We start from the raw sequence: 17,095 nt of genomic DNA on the forward strand, positions 1-17,095 counted from the left end.
TCCTTTTCTTGTGCTATTTGGGAGGCATTTTCCTAATCAGGAACCTCCAGCCCCAAAGTAGCTGAGGAAGCTTGGGTGGCTTCCCCTTGGAGGGCAGCTGCCTGGGAAACCAGCCAAGTTGCCTCTTGGTCTTGTGAGGGGGAAGCCAGGGTACAGGTTGGGGCGAGGGGCTGAGCAGAGGGAGGGCTCGGCTCCCTTCGTGTGTCTGCCAATAGTCTTGTATTGTGTACACCTCTATATACAACTGTGTGTATACCTCTGCCACCATCCTTGTCTTTAGAATTAAGAATACAAGTTGAACAACTCCATGAAAGGTCATATACTTGTTGGTTAGCAACCTTGGAAGAACTCACTTTAAATAACACCTGAATAGTGTTTCTCCCTCTTTAGACACCGTGTTAGTAGCCTGTCAAAATGAAGTACCACAAACTGGGTGATATTAAACAACAGAAATGTCTTCTCACATACTTACAAGTCTGGGGGGTTTGAGTAGCAAATAAAGTTGATGGCAGGTTTGGTTCTTCCTGAGAGCAATGAGGGAGACTCTATCCTATGTCCTCATCTTGGCTTCAGATGTGGTCCATCAGTTTACAGATGCATCACTCCCACATCTCCCGCTGTCTTTACAAGGCATCTCCCTACGTCTGTCTTCACGTGGCCATCTTTTTTGTTGTTTTCTTTTGTTTGTTTTTGTTGTTGTTTTTGGGTTTGGCCGTGCTGCAAGGCTTGTGGGAACTTAGTTCCCTGATCAGAGATCAAACCTGTGGCACCCTCAGCAGTGAAAGCATGGAGTTCTAACCACTGCGTATGTGAGTGATAAGGTCCTTCAGCTGTGTCCAACTCTTTGCGACCCTATGGACCGAAGCCCACAGGCTCCTCTGTCATGGGATTCTCCAGGCAAGAATACTGGAATGGGTTGCCAGGTCCTCCTCAGGGGATCTTCCCAGTTGGGGATCAAACCCATGTCTCCTGTGGCTCCGGCATTGTCAGGGGAGGTCTTTACCAGCAGCACCACCTGGGAAGCTCCTCCAACCACTGCATCATCAGGGAATTCCCGGCCATCATCTTACAAGGACACCGATTGTATTGGATGATGGATACTAATCCAGTATGAGTTCATTTTCGCTTAACTAATGACCTCAGCAATGATTCTAGTTTCAAATAAGGTCACATTCTGAAGTGCTGTCTGGGTAAGACGTCAACTTTTTTGGGGGGAGGATACAATTCAACTCATGACAGAAGGAGAAAATGCAAACAAAAGATCTGTAACAACTGTGCTGAAAAACTCGCTTCTCGATAATCTATTGCCTGCTATTTTGAACCTCAGTCATATTCTAGGCCTCCGTGTTTGAAGATTTAACAGTCCAAATTTCAAAAAGGTGAAAGAAATTCTCCACGTTTTCCTCGCTAATGTATTCACATAGAGTCTTGGTTTTCCAGCATCAGAGTCCATGGGGGTTTGGTCCTTATTGAAGATCTCATCTAAAGGGCTGGCTCACCCAGGATTCTGGCAAGGAGATTTGAAATTATAGGGAAGAGAGGAGAAAAAATGGAGGCTTTTTGGAATTTATTTTAGAGTATGATATGAAATGGAGATCTTATTATTATTCCAAATGGTTATCCAATTTATCCCTCTGCTCTTCATTGAGAATACATGTATAATATTCTGATACAAGGGCTTCCCAGGGGGCTCAGTGGTAAAGAATCTGCCTGCCAGTATAGAAGCTGAAGATAGATGCAGGTTCAATCCTTGGGCCAGGAAGATTCCCTGGAGAAGGGAATGGCTATCCACTTTAGAATTCTTACCGCGATAATCCCATGGACAGAGGAGCCTGGCAGGCTACAGTCAATGGGATAGAAAAAGAGTCATACATGACTGAGCATGCCCATACATGTTTTCCAAATGTGGTCTGTACTTTCCTGCCTCGAGGTTTTGCTGTTCCTGTCTGAGTTTTCATTATTCTGATCTCCCAGAAACCTACTCTTCATCAAGACTCAATATGTCTGTGAAACCTCTTTCGACTTCCCTGGAAGAGTTAATTTCCCTCTTTTCAAGCTTCCATAAAACTTTGCAGGTGCCTTTATTTATAATCATAGCATCTTGCATTATAATTATCTTCTTATAAAGCTGCTTTCCCCCAGGACACTCGAAGAAGCATACATTTCTTTTCTAGACCGAGTAAAGTTGGGAAAGTTCTATTTGGATGACAGAGGATGATGCTTTCATTCATCTGTATATTCCTTCCTCTGCGGTTGAATACCTGATATATAAACTGAGTAAGCTCACTAAGACATGAATGAGGGAACTTCCCTGGTGGTCCAGTGGCTAAGACTCCTCACTCCCAAGGCAGGGGGCCTGGGTTCAATCCTTGGTCAGGGAACTAGATTCCACATGCCACAAGAAAGAGTTCATATGCCACAACTAAAAATCCAAAGTGCCACAAAGAAATCAAAGATACCAAGTGCTGCAACCAAGACCCAGTGCAGCCAAATAAATTAATATTGAGGGAAAAAACAAAAAACAAAAAACCAAAGACATGAATGAATAAACAAGGGAGCACCCTAGTACAAGAAGAGCTGGAACCGGAACTTAGATGGAGGACTTTTCTGCCCCATAGGATGCCTTCCGATGCTGAACTACACTTCAGGGACAAGTTGTCTCTAGGAATGCTTGCTGACAGCTCAAGCGGGGGACTTGATCAACTTGAAAAAATGCCACTGTCCATCCTGTGTGTGCTCAGTGGCTTCAGTCATGTCCAACTCTTTGGGACCCTATGGACTGTAGCCCACCAGGCTCCTTTGTCCATGGGTTTCTCCAGGCAAGAATACTAGAGTGGTTTGCCATGTCCTTGTCCAGCGGGTCTTCCCAACCCGAGGATCGAACACGCATTTGCCTGCCTTCTCCTGCATTGCAAGCAGGTTTTTTACCCACTGAGCCACCTGGGAAGCCCACTCTGTGAACCTTCTGTACTCTACCCAACTACTCTGCAGCCCACACCTAGCGAGGCTTTCATCAATGGTCCTTGAGAAGAATCATGCCACCTAGAGGCCAGTGGAGGAACTCCTCTCCCTACGAAATTGTGCTTGGCTTGCATCCCTTCAGCCTCTAGTGAGACCCTCCGAGGCGCTGCCTGGGCTTGAGGCGGAGTCCTCTGGTTCGGAACGGCCCTGAGAGTTATGGGGGTCACACTGCAGAGGAAGAAGCTAAAAGCCTCCTTCCTTTGCTTTCCATCACGAAGTCCCAGCTCTGCCAGCTGTTTTTCTCTGATCCTCCCTCTCACCGAGAGAGCCTCCCAGAAGCCCCGGGTTGCCAGGCGGGGGAAACAAGGCAGCTTTATTTTGCATAATGCCTGGGGTCAAACGGGCCCTGAAAGGCGGCGGGGTAGGCGGCTGTCAGGTTCCGGAATGCACACACCTGGGCCTGGGAAGGCTCCTTTGAATTCCTGCTGCTCCGCGGTCTCCTGGGGGCTTCCCTCTGGCGGTGGGTGGGAGTTTGGCAGCTGTGCCTCAGGGAGACGACTCCACCCGGACCGCCAAGTCTGCGGCCACCGGGGGAGAGGTGGGGCGCCTACCTATCTTTAGAGATCCCCCCAAGAGCCTTCCTCTGTCTCCCCACCTGCAGTTCCCACCCCTCCCCCATCCCAGACCCATGGGAAACAGAGCTCTCCCGAAAGAAAGGAATAGTTTGCAGACAGACTTCCTCAAGGGCTTACAGGATGGAAGGGACCGCAGAGTGTGTTAAGTCAGGCCCTTGGATCCTGTCAGCTTGAGTCTTGCCCATGGAGTCCCTCGCTCCCAAGCTGACAACGAGAGGCTGAACCCCAGAGAAGTTAGATGACTTCCTAGCTTTCTAGCTGATTCGTGGGGGGCCAGCGCTAGTATTTATTTCCTTTCCATAAACTGTTCTGTCAGGATTACAATAAGTCCCCTACGCACAAAAGAGCTCTGTTCTGAGAGCACATTCCTAACTGCAACACAGTCAGACTAGGTACCCAGCTAACACAATCGGCTATATAGTATTGCACTGTATTTACCGTACTGGTCACACAAATAATACATTAAAAAAAAAAAAACAAAAAATAAAATATTTTTAATCTTAGAGTGCAGTCCCTTGAAAAGTACCATAGTCCAGTACAACAGCTGGCATACAGGGGCTAACACTGAGTGAGCAGGCAAGAAGAGTTGCTGACTGGAGGGAGAGGAGGTGGGAGATAGCAGAGATGAAGGACCATCTGCAATCGGAGATGGAGGGTAAGCCTCAGTTTCACTCACCGCTGATGTTGCTGGAATGCACACGTTTGCATCTTTGAAAGTTCATAACTTAAAGGTTCATATGTAGGGACTTGATATTTCATAACAGCAATCACTATTTTGGAAACTTCTCATGATAGGTTAGGGCTTTGCTGGTGGCTCAGTGATTAAAAAAAAAAATCCCCCTGCAATGCAGGAGACAGGAGACAGTTCCGCTACTTGGGTCAGAAAGATCCCCTGGAGGAGGAAGCGACAACCCACCCCAGTGTTCTTAATAGGGAAATCCCATGGACAGAGGAGCCTGGCGGATCTAAGTGACTACATGGAAACCATGTGATATTCTCTGATTGAAGCGGCCCCAGCTCCATCTGGAAGAAGATGTGGCTTTCCCTGCCCTCATCTGGATCACCTGCTGCTCCAGGGTGGGAGGACCGTAAGCTTGTTGGCCTCAAGACAGGCCAGCCCTCAGATAGAAGGCGTCCAACATAAGAGCAAAAGATACACGTCACGTAAAGTTGAGTCTCTAGATATACAGTGAAGATCCTTCTAGAAAGTTCATCTTTTCTCTGTGAAGTGAGGACAAAGGGAATGTTATTCTCCTGGGACAGGGCAAGAAGAGGAGAGAGTAGTCATGCAGGGATCAAGAGTCCTTGGCAGAACCTGTGACAACAGTTCAAGAAGACCCCAAGGATGGAGAAAACCAAGGAGGCCTGCAGGCCCCTCTGGGCCTGGACCACCATTCTTAGAAGAGGGGGAGGGCGTATTTCACTACCACTGGGTCTAAAGAGGAAAGAGTCAAGGCTGTATTTTTCCCTGGTTGGGAAACTAAGATTCTGCATGCTGCTTGCTGCTGCTAAGTCACTTCAGTCGTGTCCGACTCTGTGCGAACCCATAGACAGCAGCCCAAAAGACTCCCCTGTCCCTGGGATTCTCCAGGCAAGAACACTGGAGTGGGCTGCCATTTCCTTCTCCAATGCATGAAAGTGAAAAGTGAAAGTGAAGTCGCTCAGTCGTGTCCGACCCTCAGCGACCCCATGGACTGCAGCCTTCCAGGCTCCTCCGTCCATAGGATTCTCCAGGCAAGAGTGCTGGAGTGGGGTGCCATTGCCGTCTCCGTGCATGCTGCTTGGCATGACACAAAAAATAAAATAAACGAAGGGGCAGCTGTGAGGTTTCCATGGCTCTCATGAAGGGAAGAGGGATCACAGAGGGCCAGGGGGTGCTATCTGGAAATTGCCCAGACTGCAGACTCATGAGCAAACATGTTGGTTGAAGCCATTCAGTTTTAGAGTGGCTTGTTGTATGTGCTATGCTCAGTCGCTTCAGTCTTGTCGACTCTTTGCGACCCCATGGACTACAGACAAGCAGGTTCCTCTGTCCATGGGATTTCCCAGGCAAGAATACTGGAGTGGGTACCATTTCCTTACAATATCAGATAATTGGAACACATACCTGTTCCTTAACCTCTTTTAATGTTTTCAGTAACCATCCCTAATTTACAGGCAAGAAAAGCAAAGCTCAGGGTAGGTTAGTCACATGATGTTATAGACTGAATTGTATCCGCCCCAAATTCATAAGTTGAAGTGAAAGTGAAAGTGAAAGTGTGAGTCGCTCAGTCGCGTCCAACTCTTTGCAACCCCATGGACTGTAGCTCATCAGGCTCCTCTGTCCGTGGAATTCTCCAGGCAAGAATACTGGAGTGGGTTGCCATGACCTTCTCCAGGGGATCTTCCTGACCCAGGAATCAAATCTGCCTCTCCTACATCAGCAGATAGGTTCTTTACCACTAGTACCATCTGGGAAGCCCAAGCTTAGTAGCTTGAAACAATATACATTATTGTCTTAGAGTTTAGAGGTCAGAAGTCTGAGATGGGTCCTGCTGGATAAGATCTAGATGTGGGCAGAGCTGAGCTCCTTTCTAGAAGCTCTTTTCGAGAATTCATTGCCTTGACTTTTCCAGTTCTAGAGTCCACGATTCCTTGATTTGTGGCCCCCTTTTTCATCTTCAAAGCCAGGAATGGCAGATTGAGTCTTTCCAGTGTTGCCGTCTCTCAGGTTCTTCTGTCATCACATCTCCCTCTGACTACAGGCAGAAAAAGTTCTCTGCTTTGAAGGACCCATACGATTAGATTGGGCCCATGTCTTATTTGGACTTCCCAGGTGGTACCAATGGTCAAGATCCTGCCTGCCAATGCAAGAGATGTAAGAGATACGAATTTGATCCCCGGGTCAGGAAGAACCCCTGGAGGAGAGCATGGCAACCCACTCCAGTATTTTTGCCTGAATCCCATGGACAGAAGAGCCTGGCGGGCTACAGTCCATAGGTCCCTCGGAGTCAGACGTGACTAAAGCAACTTAGCATGCATGTCTTATTCCTTTCAGGCTGCTGTAACAGAATACCACAGACTGGGTGACTTACAAAGAACAGAAATCTACTTCTCACAGTTTGGGAGGCTCAAAGTTTGAGAACAGGGCACAGGCATGGTTAGGATCTGGTGGGGACACTCTCACATGTCAAAGACTTCTCATGGTGTCTTCACACGGGGTAAGGGGTTAGGGAGTTCTCTGAGTTCTTTTATCTTTAATTAACTTATTTGTTGGCTGCACCACATGGCATGTGGAATCTTAGTTCCCCAACCAGAGATTGAACCTGCACCCCCTGCCGTGGTAGCATGCAGTCTTAACCATGGGACCACCTAGGAGGTCCCTGGGCTCTTATATAAGGAGGCTCATTCCATTCATGAGGGTGGAGCCAAAGGCTTTATCCTCCAATACTATCATCTTGGACGGTAGATTTCAACATATGAATTTGGTGGGATGAAGGAACACAAACATTTACACCATAGCAGCCCACCTGCATAATCCAGGAAAATCTCCCCATCTTGATACCCTTAATGTATCACATGTGCAAAGTTCCTTTTGCCATGAAAAGTAAGATACTCACAAGAACTGTGGAGTAAGATGCTTGCTTCTGAGTATACTGGAGTGCTTATGTGTGTGTGCTAAGTCACTTCAGTCATGTCCAACTTTTTGTGATTCTATGGACCGTAGCTGGACAGGCCCCCCTGTCCATGGGATCTTCCAGGCAAGATTATTGGAGTGGGTTGCCATAGAACGAGAATAATAGGTTTACGTCTATACCTTCTCTGTTCAAGTTACAGTCAGAGAACTAGACCATTTCTGTGGCAGACTTAAAAGAGTATTATTTCTTGCAATCACAGGATGGACTTCTCTGAAACTGGTATAAAACTGAAGTGTATGGTTTGTAGAATCATTATGTAAGTATAAGTCACAGCTTAACTACCTGTCTTGTGTGAATGTGAGGATGTTGGTTATGGAGGAGCAGGACTCTTATTTTGGAAGGGGGATATCTGGGTAGAGTCAGAGGAAGCTGAGAATCTTGGACTTCTGAATCCTCCCGAGCAGTCAAAATGATCTGCCCTTTCATGGCTGAAAATGATTGCTTATTCTTGCTTGAAGATCTTATAACCATCTCAGAATCCATCCCAATTATCTTTTGTTTCCTCCTGCCACGACTAGGGTCAGATCTCTGTCTGCTCCTGAACAACAAATACCAAGTTTGACTTGTGAGTTTATAACTCCAAAAACTTGCAAGAGTTTGTGAATTAAAATCAGTAAAAACCTTGGGTGGGAGTGGATTCTAGGGAATGAATTCCAAATTTAGATCATGTCAAAACTGATATGAGGGAATATACCAGAGGTTTCAGATTTAACATGTTAGCTTGTGTAGCTGGAAGTGGTTCTAACAGTTCACTTTAAGTCATTGAATTTTGGATTCAACAAGAGCTCTTCCAATGAGTTTGAGATTCCAGAATTTCCAAAACATAAGGCAGAGTGCAATATAAAGAGGATGAGAATGTCAGACTAATTTTGTCATGATCTGCATAAACCCACCCCCGCCACCTCCTTCTGCATTCTCCTAGAAGGCCCAGAGAACACCAACTTCATTATGAAGCTGAGAAATAGATTCACAAGAGCAGTGCCAGTATTCTTTTAACTTAGTAGTAGGTATGACAATAGAATTTGCCACCACTGAAATTTCAGTAAGGTGATGGGATGTGCGTGTAAAAGATGCCAAGTGGCAGCCTTTAACTACCAGAGATGAGATTGGCACATTGATAATAATGGCAACCAAAGGTGGGGTGATGATCATAGTATTTTGACCCTTCATGTTCTCTGATTACAGTATCTGTATTAGCCTGATTCTTCCGTAGAAACAGAACAGGATAGATAGAGGGATAGATAAAGTAGATATTTATTTATCTATTTTTAAAATATTTTATTTTTAAATTCATTATTTGTTTATTTGGCTGTGCTGGGTCTTAGTTGCAGCATATGGGATCTAGTTTCCTGACCAAGAATGGAACCTGGGCTCCCTGCACTGTGAGCACAGAGTCTTAGCCACTGGACTACGGGGATGCCCTTATTTATTTATTTATTATAAGGAATTGGCTTACGGGACCATGGAGTCTGAGAAGCCCTAAGATCTGCAGTGGGCAAGTTGGAGACTCAGGAGAGCCGGTCGTGTGGTGCCTGTCCAGGTCCACGGGTCTGAGAATCAGGGAACATGATGCTCATGTAAATTCTAGTCCAAGTCTGAGACTGAAGATAGAAGAGAGATGTCTCAGCTCAAAAAGAGTCAAGCAGAGAGAGCAAATTCTCTCTTACTCAGTTTTTTTTATTCCAATCCTGGAATGGATTGGATTAGGACCATCCGTGTTGGTGAGGATAATCTGTTTTTACTCAGTCTGCCAGTTCTAGTTTCAATCCCATAAGGAACAGGCTTGCAGACTCAGAATGATGTGCAACCTCATATCTGGGCATACTGTAGTACAGTCAGGTTGAAAGATAACATTAATCATCACAGTATCCCTAGGGATGAAATAGATGAACAGTCTACTAAAATATTACTTAATCTATGAAACAGGGAAAATTTCAGGCCTGCAATAACAAACAGAAGAGGTAGGAATTATTTTAATAACAGCAGGGGAGTCTAGTTTGCAGTTTTCCAACACTTGCAGAACCAACAGTATAAAATGCCCACTTTGGAAACGCTAACATCAGTGGGCTGGTACCTCTCCTAAAGGTTTAGTTTCCCAATCACAGGGACCCTCCTCTGAGTTCAAAGACACCAGAACCAGATGAGCCATTCTTAGAGCTTTGAGCTTCAACTAAAGTAGTCTCAGAAAATAAACTCTCAGAGATACTATCTGGGTACTGGTCATATCCTTTAGTTTCTTGCCAGTGGGGGAAATGAGATGCTAGCATTTGAACACATAATTGCATTATGATTAATCAAATTATCACTTGTGATAGATTATGATGACGCACCTACTGAGGACTTCCCCTAATGGGATTTGCTGCCATTTATTAAAATGGTTATATCTTGATGAAAGTGAAAGAGGAGAGCGAAAAAGTTGGCCTAAAGCTCAACATTCAGAAAACGAAGATCATGGCATCTGGTCCCATCACTTCATGGGAAATAGATGGGGAAACAGTGGAAACGGTGTCAGACTTTATTTTTTTGGGCTCCAGAATCACTGCAGATGGTGACTGCAGCCATGAAATTAAAAGACACTTACTCCTTGGAAGAAAAGTTATGATCAACCTAGATAGCATATTCAAAAGCAGAGACATTACTTTGCCAACAAAGTTCCATCTAGTCAAGACTATGGTTTTTCCTGTGGTCATGTATGGATGTGAGAGTTGGGCTGTGAAGAAGGCTGAGCGCCAAAGAATAGATGCTTTTGAACTGTGGTGTTGGAGAAGACTCTTGAAGGTCCCTTGGACTGCAAGGAGATCCAACCAGTCCATTCTGAAGGAGATCAACCCTGGGATTTCTTTGGACGGAATGATGCTAAAGCTGAAACTCCAGTACTTTGGCCACCTCATGAGAAGAGTTGACTCATTGGAAAAAACTCTGATGCTGGGAGGGATTGGGGGCAGGAGGAGAAGGGGACGACCGAGGATGAGATGGTTGGATGGCATCACGGACTCGATGAACGTGCGTCTAAGTGAACTCCGGGAGATGGTGATGGACAGGGAGGCCTGGCGTGCTGCGATTCATGGGGTCGCAAAGAGTCGGACACAACTGAGCGACTGAACTGAGCTGAACTGAAACCTGAGAAAAAGGAGTTATCCAGAACTTTTGAGGAATACTACATACTGGATCTGAATTTACATTAATTCCTGGATACTCAAAATGCTACTGTGTCACCAGTGAAATGGGGGTTACTGGTGGTCTGGTGATATATGGAATCTTAGGTGAATTTCAGATCACATGGGCCCAATAGATCCATGGATCAGTTATATAGTTATTTCCCCATTTCATGAATGTTAATTGGATACGCATACTTATTAACTGGAAGAATATCAGTCTTGGCTGTTTGACCCATGGAATAACCAGCATGTTGAGTGGAAGGATCAAACGGAAGTCACTGGAACTTCCTTTATGATCAGGATAGTAGACATAAAAACAATACCTTATCCCTGAGGGAATTGTGGACTTAAAAGACTCAGGGCTGGTAAAACCCCATTTGACTTTCCCATTGCCCATGCAGAAGGCAGGTGGATGCTGCAGAATGACTGTGGATTATCAAAAAATTTATCACATAGTGATTTCCATTGTGTATCTGAAATCTACATATAGGAACTTGACTAGAAAAATAATCAACACAGCTCCTGCTAGCAGGTCTGTAGCTACTGATATGACAAATACTTTTTTCTCCAATTCCAATGTATAAGGCTTCCATGATGGCTCAGACGGTAAGGAATCTGCCTGCAATGCAGGAGACCTGGGTTCGATCCCTGGGTCAGGAAGATCCCCTGGAGAAGGGAATAGCAACCCACTCCAGTATTCTTACCTGGAGAATTTCATGGACAGAGGAGCCTGGCAGGCTTCGGGCTCCCCGTCCATGGGGTTGCAAAGAGTCAGACACAACTGAGTGACTAACACATAACCAGCAGTTTGCTTTTTCCATAAGCTGTTAGCCCTAGTTGCAATCAACTGCTGTGCTATCCATCCCCACTTGGACCTGCAGTCATCTTTAAATGTTCTGGCTCTTAAGAGATCAGACACTCTCCAACCTACCTCCACTCACTCCACAGCACTTCATCACAGACTCTCAATACCTAACTAAGTCTTCTTCTGCCAGTTCCCAGGGAATGAAGACACAGAGTAAACAGAAGCTGCTTGTCTATGCCCTGTGTCATGCTCCATTTCCCCTGACTTCTGCCATTAAAGCTGCATCAGAGTGAATGAACTAAACTCTGAGTTTGAGCATAGGTTGTTTTGGCTCTGACTGTTGCAAGTTGAAACCTTACCTAAAAGATCAGGGCACACAAGAAAGCCTGTGGGTTTCTTTTCTCTGTCAAGAATTATCCTCATTGGTAATTGTAGTTGTTCAAGTGAACTTAATAATGAGATAATAACTAGATACATCCGTTTTACTTTGTATTGGAGATATGAGCAAGGAGATCTATGTCAGTTGGTTTGTCAATCAACAGGGAAGTGTTAGGGAAGTTAGGGGGCAAAAAGGAAAAATCTTCACATTCTGCTTCAAAACCAGGGCATCAGAATTTCCTGGGCCAAAGAGATGGTTACATGAAAGTAAATTTTAAAACTTGAATAATTTGGATGAAATGGAATGCTTTACAAGGCTTCCTGGAATTGATTTACCTTTTTTCAATTTTATTTAAAAAGTATTTATTTATTTGACTGTGTCAAGTCTTAGTTGTGGCCTGCAGAATCTTACATTGTGGTGCTTGAGCTCAAGAGTTGCCCTGCAGCATGTGGGATCTTTTAGGACCTGGAACTGAACCCTCATCCCCTGCATTGGAAGGCAGATTCTTAACCACTGTACCACCAGAGAAGTCCTGTTGGGGGTGATTTAAATGTCTCTGCCTTAGAGGGACTTGTACTTTGCGAGGTACAATTAGTGAGGTACAAATAAGGGAGCCTGAGGGAGTGCACATGCCCCAGCTATTCCTGAAATCTCCACCCTTTCCCCAGTTTCTTATGACACATCTGCCTCTTACTCCATAAAGTTCCTCCACTTTCCTCCCTTTCTGGGAGAAGGTGTCTTTAGAGCATGAGTTCTTCGCTCTTCATTCCTTGATCACCAAATAAAGTTGCTGATCTGCTTTGCCAAACCTTGTTGTTTTTCCGTCACTAAGTCATGTCCAACTCTTTGTGATCCCACAGTCTGCAGCACACCAGGCTTCTCTGTCCATCACCAACTCCTGGAGCTTGCTCAAACTCATGTCCATCGAGTTGGTGATGCCATCCAACTATCTCATCCTCTGTCATCCCCTTCTCCTCCTGCCTTCAATTTTTCCTAGCATCAGGGTCTTTTCAAATGAGTCAATCCTTTGCATCAGGTGGCCAAAGTATTGGAGCTTCAGCTTCAGTGCCAGACCTTCCAATGAATATGGTTGATTTCCTTTAGGATTGACTGATTTGATCTCATTGCTGTTCAAGGGACTCTCAAGAGTCTTCTCCAGCACCACAGTTAGAGAACATCAATTCATTGGCACTCAGCCTTCTTTATGGTCTCATCCTTACATGATTACTGGAAAAACCATAACTCTGACAATACAGTTCTCTGTTGGCAAAGTGATATCTCTGCTTTTTAATATGCTATCTAGGTTTGTCATAGCTTTTCTTCCCAGGAGCAAGTGTCTTTTAATTTCATAGGGGCAGTCACCATCCACAGTGATTTTGGAGCCCAAGAAAATAAAGTCTGCCACTGTTGCCAAATCTGGTCTCATTCAATGACATGATTGGCACTCAGCAAAGGAAGGACCAGCTAGGGTCCACCTGATATGAGACATTTCTCAAAGAATCTGTGAGACTTAAAGAACAAAGTGATGGTTACCAAAGGGGAAAGAGGAGGGAGAGGCTTAAATTAGGAGATTGGGATTAACATATGCACACTGTTATATATAAAATAGTGAACAAGAACCTACTGTGTAGCACAGGGAACTCTACTCAACACTCTGTGATAACTATGTGGGAAAAGAATCTGAAAAACAATAGTTATATGCGCGTGTATAATTGAATCACTTTGCCGCATACCTAAAACTAACGGAACACTGTAAATTAACTCTGTGCTGTACTATGCTTAGTTGCTCAGTCGTGTCTGAGCTCTTTTTGACCCCAGGGACTGTAGCCTGCCAGGCTTCTCTGTCCATGGGGATTATCCAGGCAAGAATACAAGAGTGGTTCACCATGCCCTCCTCCAGGGGATCTTCCCAACTCAGGGATAAAACCCAGGTCTCCTGCATTACCGGTGGATTCTTTACTGTCTGAGCCGCCAGGGAAGCCCAAGAATACTGGAGTGGGGAGCCCATTCCTTCTCTAGGGGATCTTCCCCACCTGGGAATTGAACCCAGGTCTCCTGCATTGCAGGCAGATTCTTTACAGCTGAGCTATTAGGGAAGCCCTGTAAATCAACTCTACTCTGGTATAAAATAAAATTTTAAAAAAGAAAGTCACTGCCATCAAAGACACCACAGGAAACTCCACATAGAATCATAGACTTCACATCACCTGTCACATCTTTTCATCTGGATGACAAGGAAAAGAGGCCAAGATAGGTGAGTAACCATCATCTCCAGTTCACACAGCTGGCTAGAGGCAGAATCAGAGCCCCAACCCAGGTCCCTGGATGAGTGGTCATCATGGTGAGTTTGTCCCAATCAGAGGAAGATTGAACTTCCAGCAATAAGGAAAATTCTGAAGAAGGCTTAAAGGAGAAATGAATGTGGATAGTTGGAAGGCAAGACAGGCCTAAGGAAGGTAAAGATGGAAGGGAGAAGCAAAGGCAATTCCCACCCCACCCCTAACTCTATAACTATGATGGATTTTCCCACAGAAGGCAGACTTTACCTCCAGGCTTTCTGGAAAAATGGGAAGGTAACATCTGGTGAGGGACAAAAATAGAAAGTATTATTGGGCTTTTGAGGCTGCTTACTTGAAAGAAGAGCATAAATCATTCCTTTGCCCAGAGCCCTTATCTGTTCTTTATGCCTTTGACTGTGGGTGTGTAGCAGGTGGGGATAGAGAAGTGGGTGGTGAGGAAGTTTCTCCTCAGTGGAAATCCCCTGGTGGTCATGCATCCATTGGAGGGAAATGGTGGGAGGTGGTATATCCATAGTATCTATGTAGGGGAAACTCTCCAGAGAATAACAGAAAAACAGACTCGAATGAGCCACATGGAGAGGATAAAGACAGATGCTGGCTGATACAATAATAGAAACACAAGAAAAGGAAAAGAAAGGAATGGGATAGGGCCTATCATAGTCCAAGTTCATCTTACATCTTACATTCATCTTACTTGAGGCTTTTTGTGACCCTTTGAGGGTTTTTTTTTTCTTTTTTAAAAAAGAACCATTATATATTTATTAATGTGTATGCTTCCCTGGTGGCTCAGTGGTAAAAGAATCCACTTGCAGTGCAGGAGACATGGGCTCAATCCTGGGTGGAGAAAACCCCCTTGAGAAGGAAATGGCAACATGGCAACCCACTCCAATATTCTTGCCTGGGAAATCCCATGGACAGAGCAGCCTGGTGAGCTACAGTCCGTGGGGTTGCAAGAGTCAGACAAAACTTAGTGGCTGAACCACCACAACCATATTTATATACATATATATAAATACAAAAATAAAATATTTATTTAGTTACTTGGCTGCTCCAGGTCTCAGTAGTACCACGTGGGATCTAGTTCCCTAACCAGGGATCAAACCTTGGGTGCCTGCATTGAGGGCTCTGAGTCTTAGCCAATGGATCATCAGAGAAGTCCCAACCCTTCAGCTGCTAACACCCTAGCACACTGCTTTCATAATGCCTGGGGCTTGGCCTCTCTCTGTGTCCAGTGCTTATGATGAGATGCCTCCTAGGGATTCAGTTGAGAACTTGAGAAGGGACTGGCCCGAGGTGTCAGAGGACCTCTGGTAATCCTTGGTTGTCTACTTATCATCAATCAGTTCAGTTCAGTTCAGTCGCTCAGTCGTGTCCAACTCTTTGCGACCCCATGAGTCAAAGCACACCAGGCCTCCCTGTTCATCACCATCTCCCAGAGTTCACTCAGACTCACGTCCCTCAAGTCCGTGATGCCATCCAGCCGTCTCATCCTGGGTCGTCCCCTTCTCCTCCTGCCCCCAATCCCTCCCAGCATCAAAGTCTTTTCCAGTGAGTCAACTCTTCACATGAGGTGGCCAAAGTACTGGAGTTTCAGCTTTAGCATCATTCCTTCCAAAGAAATCCCAGGGCTGATCTCCTTCAGAATGGACTGGTTGGATCTCCTTGCAGTCCAAGGGAATCTCAAGAGTCTTCTCCAACACCACAGTTCAAAAGCATCAATTGTTCGGCGCTCAGCCTTCTTCACAGTCCAACTCTCACATCCATACATGACCACAGGAAAAACCATAGCCTTGACTAGACGGACCTTAGTGGCAAAGTAATGTCTCTGCTTTTGAATATGCTATCTAGGTTGGTCATAACTTTTCTTCCAAGGAGTAAGCGTCTTTTAATTTTATGGCTGCAGTCACCATCTGCAGTGATTTTGGAGCCCAAAACAATAAAATCTGACACGGTTTCTACTGTTTCCCCATCTATTTCATCAATGGAGACCCCCAAAATCCCCTGTATTTTGGTTTCTCCCTCCCAGGCTAAAAACCTGTATTTTCATTCACCTTTTTACTTTAAAATTTTTGTATCATTTCAATAGATGCATTTATTATGAAAATCGAGCTTTTAGGAAGATGTTTCTCATTGTATGGATTCTAAAAAGTCGCATAGAACCTACAGTTTGATAATTAATTTTTCTGGTTGAAAATATTCAGTTCAGTCGCTCAGTCGTGTCCGACTCTTTGCGACCCTGTGAATCTCAGCACACCAGGCCTCCCTGTTCATCACCATCTCCCGGAGTTCACTCAGACTCACGTCCATCGAGTCTGTGATGCCATCCAGCCATCTCATCCTCAGTCGTCCCCTTCTCCTCCTGCCCCCAATCCCTCCCAGCATCAAAGTCTTTTCCAGTGAGTCAACTCTTCACATGAGGTGGCCAAAGTACTGGAGTTTCAGCTTCAGCATCATTCCTTCCAAAGAAATCCCAGGGTTGATCTCCTTCAGAATGGACTGGTTGGATCTCCTTGCAGTCCAAGAGACTCTCAAGAGTCTTCTCCAACACCACAGTTCAAAAGCATCAATTCTTTGGCGCTCAGCCTTCTTCACAGTCCAACTCTCACATCCATACATGACCACAGGAAAAATATTAAAAATAGTAATATTGAGTTGATAGTGTTGATTTCAACTTGGGTGACTAGGGAGCAAAAGGGTTCTGTAATTGTCTGCCCTACCAGAATAAGTAATTCTATCAGCAACATGGGAACAAAAGCTTTAGACCTCTTTTATCTGAGGTGCATGTCTTCTTTTTTTAAAGCTTTTTATTTTATATTGGGGTACTGTTGATTAACAGTGTTGTGACAGTTTCAGGGGTACAGCAAAGTGATTCAGTTATATATATACATGTATCAATTCTTTTTCAAATTATTTTCCCATTTAGATGGTTATATAATATTGAGCAGAGATTCCCCATGCTGTATAGTAGCATTTTGTTTTTCATTTTTTAAACTTTTTACTTTGTATTAGCGTATAGCTGATGAACCATATTGTGATAGCTTCAGGTGCATAGCAGTGACTCAGCCATATAAATACATGTTTCCATTCTCCCCCAAACTCTCCTCCCATCCAGGCTGCCACACAATATTGAGCAGATTTCCCTGGGCTATACAGTAGGTCCTTTTTGGTTATCCATTTTAA

This window comes from Capra hircus, chromosome 11 (assembly GCF_001704415.2).
Source record: "Capra hircus breed San Clemente chromosome 11, ASM170441v1, whole genome shotgun sequence".
Lineage (NCBI taxonomy): Eukaryota > Metazoa > Chordata > Mammalia > Artiodactyla > Bovidae > Capra > Capra hircus.